At 34.8% G+C, this 12,843-nt stretch overlaps 1 protein-coding gene across 3 annotated transcripts in view; it reads right to left on the reverse strand.

The window, feature by feature from the left end:
• Positions 1-12,843, reverse strand: part of ETV1 (ETS variant transcription factor 1) — a 91,744-nt gene that overhangs the window by 18,759 nt on the left and 60,142 nt on the right. The gene's annotated exons all lie outside the window — the stretch shown is intronic.

Raw genomic sequence — 12,843 nt, forward strand, 5'->3', positions numbered from 1 at the left:
CCTCGGGAAAAGCATGACTGGCTTTTCCTTTTGTTAAGCACACAGATCATATTCAAAACCAGTGAGGCTATAAAACAGAAATGCAACAATTTTATAGCAAACACTGTTATTACCCTAAGAGTGAGGCCTTGCCTATGTGGTCAAGTTAACTCATCACTGAGAAAATAAATTTGGTTAATGGTTAAACTTGAGTCATAGTGATGGCTGTGTATTTAATATGGTTAGCAGCTTAGATATGGAGAAAAGGAAAGAAATATGGATCAGGAGACAAAAGACTAAAATTCAAGTCCTTCATTTACTACTAATAAAGCTACATGACTTCAGCTAAGTCATTTTGTGTTTCAGTTTATATAAAATAAACGGTTGGGTCAGATGTTATCCAAAGTCTATTACAGTCCTAAGTTCTTTGATTCTGAATACAGAAGTTCACTCACATAACCAGAGGTTGATTCCTGGGGAAGCCAACGAAGTTTCCATTTCAGGAACCACCACTTGCAAGAGTCCTTTCTGAGGCCCTGTACCTAATTTTGTATGTGCTGTTTAATTTTCTTTTTCTTTCAGAAGTTTCCCCAAATTTTATAAGTTTTAGGTCCCATAAACCTGGGCCCAACTTTGCATATAACATATACGGGTTCTATAGGAATGTATAAATATATGATTAAGTTAATTCTATCTTCTATAGGTATTATCAAAGTTTTTTAAACAACACATACAAAAATAAATTTATAAAATATACGTGTGCTATTTAATATAAGAATATGTCCTCCTTTCCACCACTTGTAGAAAACACATAACTTCTGAACAAGTAATAATGAACATTTAAATGAGTTGGAATTTACAGGCCCTTATTTCTTCTTAACTATCCATCTATAAACTTTCATGCTATAATAGATAATTAGCACTATTTATTTGGCCCAGATGTGATTCTTTCTTGGTCTGGAATGTTCCATGTTTAAAGTCTATCAGATTTTTTAAAAGTTTGCCTGGTGATGAATGTCAATCAAAATATGAGACATCTTTTCACAGAACAAAGTTTATCTGATGTGGTTTGAGTCAAAAATCTTAAGGGCAATCCATAAGAGCAATAACATTTAAAAGTATGTAGGAATCAATAGCTTACAAGTTGAAAACAGTGTAAAACTCATTATCAGACATTTTATTATACCATGCCTTCTTTATATAAAGTATTATGTAGTATACAATTCTGACCCTACAAAAGGCAGAGTTAACCTTGTTTCCTATATCAGCATTTATGACGGGGTTGCAATGTAGTTGATCTTCTGGGTTACCAAATAATAAGCAATCCATTTTATCCTAACTTTTTAACCAATGGTACTTCAAATTAATTTTTAATGTTATTTTGATTTATTGCCAGGCCTAAGGTCCCTCAAAGCAGCTGGGCTTGGAAGGAACAGTGTTAATGACTCTGGCATCAGCTCAGCAGCTGCCTGGAGGTGAGCATTTTGTTGTACCAATGTTGACACCCTGCCACAAAATACTTTTACTGACTGCTGCCCAGCTGGAGTGTGGTTGTAAAAACAGCTGGCTGGCTCTGGAGGCAACTAGACGAAAATATATAGGCGAAACTTTATTACATGTAAGTGTGACTAAATGTAGTCTTTCCTCCCCAGGGCGAGGAGAAAAAAAGGAAGAGAGGAAATGCAAACAATTCTGAGAAACCCACTGTTCAAAGCTGAAGGAACATCTGATAGAAGTGCTCTAACATAATGCAAAACAAGCACAATCCTGGAAAACTAGACATTTGACATCAAAGATAGGATTTAAAGGATAATTTCACTAATACTCATGTATCTATTGAACTGGCTGATTTGTTGTTTCCTGTTGTACTTACTCTGTAATATTCCTCATAAATTCTATTTATTAATCTATGATATTTAAAGTACACTGATTTAAAATTCATGATAAATTAGTGACGTATAATTAGGCTAAAGCCAGAACCTCTACTACATTTCCAAAGGCCCAACTTGTGATCAAAAAAAAAAAAACAAAAAACACTGAACAGCAATTTAGAAAAAAAATATGTATACGAGAATATAATTGTGTTTTCACCAGTTCTTAATACTATTTATTACACCCCATAGTAAATAAAATTAACATCTAGCTCTTGAAATTGAGACACTTGTCTAGCCTTGTTTAAATCCAGTCTATCTTTAAAATCGGTGTCCTTTATATAGTCCAGAGAAGCATGAAAAAATATGGCTAAGAGGAGTTTATTCCCCTAAAGTAACTAAAGTCATGTTATCCTAAAGCGATATCAGTTAATTTATGACTATCAGAGTGGGTCAGACTCTAATCAAATTGTAGAAACATTTCCAAAGTGATTATTCAATCAAATGACTAACATGGTTAATTAGGAGCCATAAACATTGCTCTGAAGTTCATCAAAGTAATGACTTGCCCAGAAAAATTACTGCTAATTAAATTGCCTGCTGCTTTCATTTCTACCTTATCTAATAAAAAATCCAACCAATGAAGTTTGGCATTGCATTTTAACTTTTGCTAAATGCTCAGCTGAGATCCAAACTAGCTAAGCGGTGACTTCAAAGACAGAGGTTTTGTGGCAGGGAATGGAGGCACTGCATATGTATTCACTTAGGTTTTTTCATGGAATAAAACTTACAAAATCCAGCAATAATAATAAGCTGTAAACTAACCTAGGCACAAACGTTAAGATGAGAGCATATTTATACTGTTTATTATGTGTCCAGAGATTAAAATCTTAGGATCATTAGTACAGCACAGTGATTACAAATGTGCACCGTGTCATCTAACTTTGACCTGGTTTGAATCTCAGTTCTGATAATTTTGGGAGTATGATATTTTGTTAGTTATTTAACATCTGTAACTCTCAATCTTCACATCTGTAAAACGGGAATAATAATGGTGACAACCTTCAAAGGGCTGTTGGGTGGACCTTGGGGTAAGTTATCTGCAACATTTTGCCCAGTATCTGCAAACAGTGAGGATTCAATATATGGCATTTATTATTAATAACAGAATTTATTTATTTATGTATTTATTATTTGTGTGTGTGTGTGAGGAAGATCAGCCCTGAGCTAACATCCATGCCAATCCTCCTCTTTTCGCTGAGGAAGACCAGCTCTGAGCTAACATCTATTGCCAATCCTCCTCCTTTTTTTCCCCAAAGCCCCAATAGATAGTGGTATGTCATAGCTGCACATCCTTCTAGTTGCTGTATGTGGGACACGGCCTCAGCATGGCCGGAGAAGCGGTGCGTCAGTGCGCACCTGGGATCCGAACCCGGGCTGCCAGTACAGAGCTCGCGCACTTAACTGCTAAGCGACGGGGCCGGCCCCCAACAGAATTTATTTTTAAGTGAACCTCACAAGTATTTAAACTGAGTGAACCACGGTACTTAAAACTAGAAATAATTAGGTATCAAAATTACTGTTGTATCTTTATAGCTGTTCTTAAATCACGTATCTATTGAGATGGTTGATTTGTTGCTTAGGAGTCTTTATTCAGTAATATTCTTCACAAAGCTCCCTATTAACCTATGCTATTTAAAATATATTGATTTAAAACTCATTAGAAATTTATGATTTATAAGGTTTAAGTGAGAATCTCCATTATATTTTCAAAATATTTGGAGGTACCTCTTTTGAGCCTCTTTTTACAGTATTAGCCTCTGATATTTGGTGCTAAATGACTTTGGTTTAAAAAGTTTTACATTTAATGTGTAAATTGAATTATGTAAATTTAATTTAAGATAAAAGATTTTTTTATTATTTTGAAACATGGACCAAAGAGCTCTACAACATGACATTAGTACTGGGCCAAATCGGCTTGCAGAAACTAAACTGCCTATAATTTGTCACAGGTGAGTTCGTGGTGATGAAAGCTCATCTAATATCCTGCAAAAATTCAAAGCAGCAAAGCGCTGTTGTCATTTTAATGCACTAGTCAATGTAGGGGAAAGAAGTTAAGAACAGCAAACTAACACCCCAAACTACCTGATTTGATTAGTCTTCACCTGTAGGAACACCGGTAAAATTCCCTTTAAATTAAGATATGCAGATATGAAACTAAAAAGTTGGTTTCTCTCTTGACTTGCACTTTCAAGCTATATTAGGAAACATAATACTGATTTGGGAAGCTTTACCAGAGGTCCGACCACACAGTGCAGTTTTGAATTTGCACATATATAACACCGCTAGGTACTGCCCTGACTTGCATGTTTGCTGCCCAGTAGTACAGAATGAAGGTTCCCCTTCAGGGCATGGTTTGCCTAAAGTTTCTAGAAGCCACATCCGGCCAGATCAGAAAATATTTGCGACGATTTTCTGAAACATCCCTATAATTTGTTTGTTATCAAATACTATACAAACTTGGAAATACTTCAGACTGTAAATTCCTGTAGCAATAATAAATGTAACATAATTAAGCATTCAAGTCTCTGAGAGTAAATGAGAAATCCCAGTAAAATAGGTTTAAGTTCAATGTTGTATTTTAATGTGATTTTGCTTTCATATGAGTGTGCAATGCAAATACAGATTGACTGTACACTTCACTAATTCTTTGAGGAGGTGATGTGACAAAATCAAGTCCACCTAAACTTGTGTGTGTACATTGATGATGGTGGGAAACTTAGCACGTTAAACGTCCAGGGCGAAAATGTGTATGTGGACATACACCCAAAATTATCAGGTACTTGGTGAAAAATGCGCACACGCGTGTGTGTGTGTGTGTGTGTATTTCAATGTATACATGAGTTTAAAGAAGTTTTTCAAAAACATATATCTATTATTTAAAGAAAAATTGAATTGTACCTAGAACTAATGACACCAATCTCATTCAAGAAAGTGAGCATTATGACAGATTTTGCCCAAGTTTTATCTGTCTTAAGCTTCGTACTTTACTGTTTTATTTGTTTCTTCTCATTTCTTGGCAAATTCACAGTTTGATGCTTAAAATCCAAAGGTTTTCTAGAGTGCATAAATAACATGAGCTTTATTAAGATGTATTTAAATGCAAATGCATTCACATACATCCTATCGTAGCATCCTCTGACTCTGCATTTCTACTTGCCACATGAACAGATTTTGTGTAGCTAATAGAGAAAACTATATATATATATATATATATATATATATATATTTTTTTTTTTTTTTTGCGAGGAAGATCAGCCCTGTGCTAACATCTGCCAATCCTCCTCTTTTTTGCTGAGGAAGACTGGCACTGGGCTAACATCCGTGCCCATCTTCCTCCACTTTATATGGGACGCTGCCACAGCATGGCTTGCCAAGCGGTGCGTCAGCGCGCGCCTGGGATCCGAACCTGCGAACCCCGGGCTGCCACAGCGAAGCCACTTAACCACTTGCACCACCAGGCCGGCCCTGAGAAAACTGTATTTTATAAAGTTTTCTGAAAAGGATACTAATGGGCAAAAATGTTTTTATAACCATATGATCTCTCTATTATAGAACAAACCTAAAAGTAATTAACTCTAAAATAAGGCCCAATGTTAGTATGTCTGAATTCACAGGTGTGATGGCAAAAAAGTCGTTTTATGAAACCTGTTTGTTGTCAGTTGCAAAAGCTCTATGTGAGTTTACCATTGCCACTGAACTGCATGTAAAGAAGGCAGGAAAGTTGGACTTGGCTGAAACTTAAGAAGAGAGTGATGAATTTAGTATTGCCTCATTCACACTTAGATGAGATCTTTCTGATTAGGATTTTTAATAAATTGTGAATATATATAACATAAAATCTGCAGAGATATCTCTTCTACCACAGCTCAGATGTACTGAACTTACTGTTGATTGACTTGGAAGACAGAAAGAGACCTATGTTAGTGTTTATATGCCTAGCATAGTGTTTACAAAATCTTAAAAAAAAAAAGTATTGCACTTATCTGCATTCAGATGCTTTTAAAACTTAAAGACTACATAACATGAAGTAACAGTATAGAATTTTACCTACAAAATCACAAACTTCTCTTGTAAGCACCTGGGTTTTTTGGGGGACAGTATCTTATATAAATAATGACCAGATTCAAACAGAATTAGCTTATATGATCTAGTAGGCTCACAATTTTACAAGTGTTACAAGCCTGTGAAGGTTTTTATTAAGTTCAAGTTAAAAATAATGTTGAAGTGATAGGAAACATAAGCACAATTGTAAATTTGACTATTTATTAGATATTATTGTACTCTGACCATTAGGAAATAGGAAAGAAAATATGAGAAAAGATGCCATTAGCTTCCAAAACAGGCCACAAAAAAATTCTGAAAAGGTCAAAGTTTTAATATGGAGCTTCAATACTCAATTGTTCCCTTTCTGGAATTTACATGATTTGAAACAAATACATCACAGATTGCTTTGTCCCCTTACTTTCATCTCTCCTTGGATCACCACAATATTCAGATGATTTATTCTGCTTGCTGTGAACATGAATAATACTAGTAAGAATTTCAGTATGATTGTTTCACTATGTCAGAAACAGCGTAACAGTACAGTATCTTGTTGGCCTGGCACAAAAAAATTGTTTTAACATAAGAATCTCTCTCTTACTTTATCTTATCCCCTAGCTCCAAAAAGTATATTTGTAAATATTAGAAATAATTATGGCATCTCATTCAAGGACTAGCAATCTTTGAGGAAATATCTAGAAGTCAAGATAAAATCCTTTATTATTGCCTGGACTTCTAATACTATATTAGTAGCTTTACAAACATAATCATATTTATTCCCTACAAAAACACAAACGGATGGGAATTATTTGCCCCTTTTTATAAATGAGGAAACTGAGGACAAAAGAGGTAACAAATCATGCTCAATATGACATAGGTAGTAAATAGATATCAGGCCCAGGGTTCAGTATAATATTTCCAGTGTCAAACAAAGTGGGTGGTTTTATTTCTTAATGCTAAGAATAACAAAAACATGTGTATGAAGCAGTGAACTGTGGGGGCCCACACACTGAAAAGAAGGCTCACCAGAATGGAGAGGTCAAAGATGCTTTTCTAAACTTAAGAGAATAGTAAATAAATCACCATGACACATCCTTGTCATTCTTTCAGTTGTGTTTTGTTTTTCACATGTATTTTTGCATATCTATCTTTGTAAAATTTTCCAGACTATATTAGAAACAATTAACTAGAAAATTCATACACACACACATGCTAAAAACAATAATCATTTATTTAATCTGACAAAAATTCCTTGAAAAGGTTTCAATTAAGTTATTCATGTTAGGTAAAAATATTTTATGAAATAAAAAGTCTCTTTTTTCCTCTAAACTATTAAATAGTTAACTCACTTAAGTATAGAAATTCTTCAAGTGTAAAAAAATTCTATAAAAATATTCTAAACCTAAAAATATATATTCAATTATATACATATGTACTTTTAAAAAATAAATAATATTTACCTTCCCTCTCTTGTTCACATTCATGAAACATACACACCCTCAAGGAAAGATCCAAATATGCATCCTTGAACTGTTTCATTTAATTTCAAATCTTAGTTGCACATGTAAAAACAGTTGTATGTTCATTTCACCCTCTTGCAATAAGCGGTTCTGGGCCTAAGCACCGTGTTTATTTTCTTTAAAAAGAAACTAAGAATCCCACACTATAACAGGACGCTGTCCTCCCCTTTCTAATTCCCTTTTTTCATGCTAGTACAACTCACAAGCAGATTATCCCTCCCTTCCCCCTTTCCTGCCTGTAAAATCCAAGTTAGACAAACACTGTGTGGCTAAAATGACATATTTGAATGGAATTCAGACCAACCAGTTCCTGTTTATGTTTCTGATTTGAGAATGTTGTCTTCTCATTCACTATACATTAGGAGCACTGCAAGGCCATAAATAGTCTCGGGTTACATGCAGGCAAGACCAATGAGCATTAATCATTACTTCCAGTCAACTGGCAAAAGCAGCAGCTGATGGAACACTACACCCTTCAGCTCTGTATAAATGGACATTCCAGAGAGTAAGAGTGTATGTGTGCGTGTGTGTGTGTGTGTTTCCTTTCAGTCTCCATTTTATGAATGAAACTCCAGGCTCTATAGAGTCCATTCATGTAAGAGAAATGCTTACAGGGCTCTGCCCCTGGAGATCAATCAGTCATGGGTAAAACTGATATGATTGGTTTAAGACAGCCTTCAGCCTTCCATTACCGACTTAAAATGTAGTCTCTGTCCATTTGACCTGTGTTAATGCATAAAGAGTAAATCCAGACCGTAGTCTCAATTCTCAAATCAAATCATTGGCCAATGCCACTTACTGTAACTGTAGATTTAGAGCATATTTAAGTATTTCTTAGAAAAACTGATATAGCGGTCCAGAGTATTGTTTTGGGAGATTTGCTACTTTAGCTCAGAAATGAATGAGGAAAACCCATATGAGATATGCTAAGCAATGAAAAGCAAAGTTAAATTGTGAGGCCAATCCATGACCTCTATTATAATAACAATATCAATTAGGAAGACATCACTGTCACTTTTCACAATTGAAGCACCTAAAAATCAGAGATTAAGTGATCTACTAGTCCACAAATCACTGGCTGAGTAAAAGAAAATTATCTTTGGATGTTAGAGAAACAGATAAGATGTTAACATTCTCTGAAGGATCAATAGCTCATTCCTTTAAATTCCCAAGCGATCTTCCACTTGAATTTCTTGAAGCAATAGTTTAAAAGTAAAGAGGGGAAAAAATGAGCTGCCATGTTTCAGGAGAAAATGTGACCACAAGCAAATGATGCTTAGTGATGGAACAGGGCCAAGGCTTGGCCTTTGGGAGTGTTAAATATCAGGTACAAAAAGCCAAAGTTCATGGAACCATAATCATGACTGCACTGGAAATTACTAAAGATGGTAATGCTTAAAAATATCTACAGTTTTGGGGAGGGGAGAAAAGCTATTTATGAGCAATTATGGGAATGATTTATGAAGAGTCAGTCCTATGCTGAGCACTATCAAACATATAATAGGTTTTATCAGCCATCTGTAACTTGGTCCTTGACTCCAGAGGGAAGAAAGCACTTCTCTCTTCCAATGACTTGAAGCCATAGGGGAAAACAGTTGCAGTCAACAAGCCCTGTATACATCTCTAAAAGATTGCTCACGGGATCTTTACCGTGTCTGTAGAAGAAGGAATGAGGAGAAATACGAAAAACGCCTGGTCTTTGGTTTTAAACCTGTGAAGGATTGTTTACTATGGCATCATGACAATTTAATATTTATCTTCCAATGTCTAATGTCTGGTAAATAAAATGGTAGAGAATAAATAAAGTTCTGAGTTAAAAATAAAAAACTCTACCACATTTTAGAGTTCAAAATTGAAATACTTGACACAGCCAGGTGGAAAGATGATAAGGTATCCTATAATCTACCATCCAGAGGAAATATGGAACAGAGCAAGACCACTGAAAAGTGAACATACATTAAATTATTAATTTCAAATAACATTTTTTCAAGGCTTTAAAAAAATTCAGTATTCTTTTAGGAACTACTTATTAAGGTGGTTCAAAGATATGCAAATAAAAATGATGAAGCTGAATAGTTTCTAATGTAATATTTCATATTTTTAAAAATTATAATTTTTGATCATGGGGCCCTCCATGTTGGAAATGATGAAGTCTGCTAGTTTAGGGCAGAACTGGATGTTCAAAATAAATATCAGTAGCCTTTACTTCTACTCCCTCTGGTCTAGACAATTTTAATTAGCATTTTTCAACAGTTTCCTTATTGTAATCACTACATTCCTTGTCTTTCTTGAACAATATTTTTGGTTGTTTACTTATGTGTAACTCGATTGTTCAGAAAGGATATAAGCAAATTTATTAGAAAATATGTATGAATTTCCCTAAAATATATATATTCTCTTATAAGTAAAGAATAAGAAATAATTTTAAAAAATAATATACTCTGATGACAGAATTTCTGAGATATTACTATAGTAATAGTAATAACTACCATATAGTAATAGTTTAGAGGTAGACTACTAAGTAATTTTCGCCCTCTGAATTTTGGTTGTTTTTTTTTCATTTTGTGCAAGTTGAGTCAGTTGATTGAGGCCCTGACAAATCATCTCCAAACACATAAAGCACTATTTATTTATATTTCTGTGTGGCTGCAGAAAATAATGTTCTTCTTGCTCTGTTGTCCACTGATTTCATCCTATAACTTTCACTTTAAAGACATATTATAAGCTCTGCAAGGAGAATCCCAAGCAATGCATACTAGAAGCAGCCCCAGGAATTACTTCACTACTTACTCTACTATATGGTTAAGATGAGGACCCACCAACACAGCAAAACGCAGAACAACACTTACAACATAAAAATCTTCCTCTCGCCATTTCAGAAACCCGAGAGCATCTAACTCTCTCAACTAAAGTGCCAGCTTGGGCTTATGTGAGTACCAGATACATTTGTCAGCTCTGACAGAGGGAAGTATTCCTGGCTCTGACATATTAAACATGAGGTAAATATTTTTTCAGTACTTATTTCACCATTTCTCTTCCTATATATAATTTTTCTACATGCTAAGGACAGACAATCGTTGTCTAAATTTAAAGTTAGTCTATTGGCTTTCATCAAAGTCTCAAGGTGATACAGAAGGATATGAGGAACTTGGGAAGGAATGCTCAGACGAGGGGGTAGAAAACGTCCATCTTATTCTTCCAAAGGTAAGCTTTCCTTACACTATATATTGCAGTCCCTCATAAGCTTTCTGGTGAAAATCAGATTTAGCTGACAAAACTTTGAAAATGACTGTTAGCTTAGTTAAATTTTAAGCTTTTGAGCTATCAAGAGTTTTAACAAAGAAAGAATGAAGTCCAATAAGAAGGCTCAGACAAACTGCAATTTCATATACTCAAAGAATTTTAGAGCGGGATGGGCCATTAATTTGCTCCTTTTCCTTCTAATAATTATTCAGCCTTTTCCAGAAGAACTGCTAGGAAAAGTCACTTCCTTGACAATCTCAATTCTTGGCAATGTTTACGGTATAATTTTTAGAAGGCAATAGGGTGCATTTTAATCCTAAATATCATTTGAAGTCGTATATTTTCCTATCTCACAACAGTGAGCATCTAACAGAATAAAACTGGGGAACTATCTAATGTGAAATGTACACCCCCAAATTAGCAAGAGCACACCATAGGTCTTCATGTAGATGCTTTCATTGTCCTGGATCATGGAGAGCTTTTAAAAATCACAGAAAAATACTCAGTCCAAACATTAGAGAAAAGGATCAATAATGTATTTTAAAAACTGTGGATTAAAGTACTTATTTTGGACAATTAATTAGAAAGACCGACTGTGAACTGTGCACTAAACTAAGAACAAGAAAAACTTGGTTCTAGTTTTGGCCGTTTCACAAAATATCTGTGTAACTGATGGTAAGTTAACTTGGATAAGCCTTAGACATTTATCCGTACAACTGGGGTGTGGAGAAGGAATGTGAACTAGGTGACCTCCAAGAGCTTTCATGAGTTTTAAGATTTATAACTCTATGAAAAAACTATTTATGCCAATCTCCCAACTTAAAATAGTGCTAACAACATTTGCCACCACATAAACGTTATACACCTCCAAACTGAAAGAAGGCCTCATCAGTATCAGCAGGAGTGGCCCCAAAAAACACAATTAAAAAATACAACAACATTTTCTTCAGGACACACATGACGTCAGCTTTCTCCCCTACCCTCTACTTCTACTTCCTCCCTTCTGAAGCTCAAGGTACGTGCTTTCCCCCATTTTCTTATTTCAGCAAATTCATCATGTCCCTGAAAGTTCTCCTTTCTCCCTCTTTATTCCCAGCTCTTAGATTAAACTGCTCCACCACATGGCTGGGAGGCAACTTTGAAATTAATTAAAGTAATAGAATAGGCTCAAAGGCAAAAAAACACCTTATTAATATATTTCCCCTCCAATTAACTCGCAGGTTATGACTTTAATACACTCCAAGTGCAAAGGAACATAGCACTAACAGTGGTGGGATTGTAAGCACTGTGCAGGGATGAATCTGAAACCCACCAAGTATAATATTAATTCTCCTCCCACCTCTAAGGCAGTCCTGGACACAAACTAACAGAAAGTCAGTTAGGTTTGCAATGTATGAGACTATAACGTCATCCTTTACTAGTATTCTCTTCACTTAAGGACTGCTGTGACTAATTTGGACACTTCTTAAACTCTAAATGGGTTATTTTAAAATACACTTATTCTATCTGATTAGGAAAGCAGTACGTAAGCATTGTTAAAATACAAAAGAACTTCATAGGCAAAATAGAAATTGCCTATAATATCACCACCCACATATAGCCAGAGTATTTCTGTACTGGGTCTTATTTTGAATGAGTTATGCTTTACACAGATAAACTTTTTTCATTTTTACTCAATAGTCTCATTTCATTAAATAATTTTTAAAAACCTGACTTCTAATGGCTGCATAATATTTCTGTTATAGATAGTCATACTTATTTTACCATTCAATTACTATATATTTATAACATTTCCCTCTCTTTGTCGAACATTCCTGAGTAAAATTACCTGATCAAAGTGTATGAACATTGTGTGCTGGTATTTTCTTGAGTCAAACTTTAGTTTCATGGGCCTACCTCCTCCTAAAAACACTACCCTAAGTTATCAAAAAAAATTAAAAATGAAACAAAAGACCAACCAATCAACCAACACATACAACTCTAATAAAATATGTTGTTATGAATATCTAAAATATTTGCTTCATTGGACATTTAGAACCTGCAAAACCTCACGTGCAAGCATGAATATGAGAAAATAACCATGATTCCATGAAAATGGGGCAGCGCATAAGGCACTCCAAATGAAG

Source organism: Diceros bicornis, chromosome 3 (genome assembly GCF_020826845.1).
Source record: "Diceros bicornis minor isolate mBicDic1 chromosome 3, mDicBic1.mat.cur, whole genome shotgun sequence".
Classification (NCBI taxonomy): domain Eukaryota; kingdom Metazoa; phylum Chordata; class Mammalia; order Perissodactyla; family Rhinocerotidae; genus Diceros; species Diceros bicornis.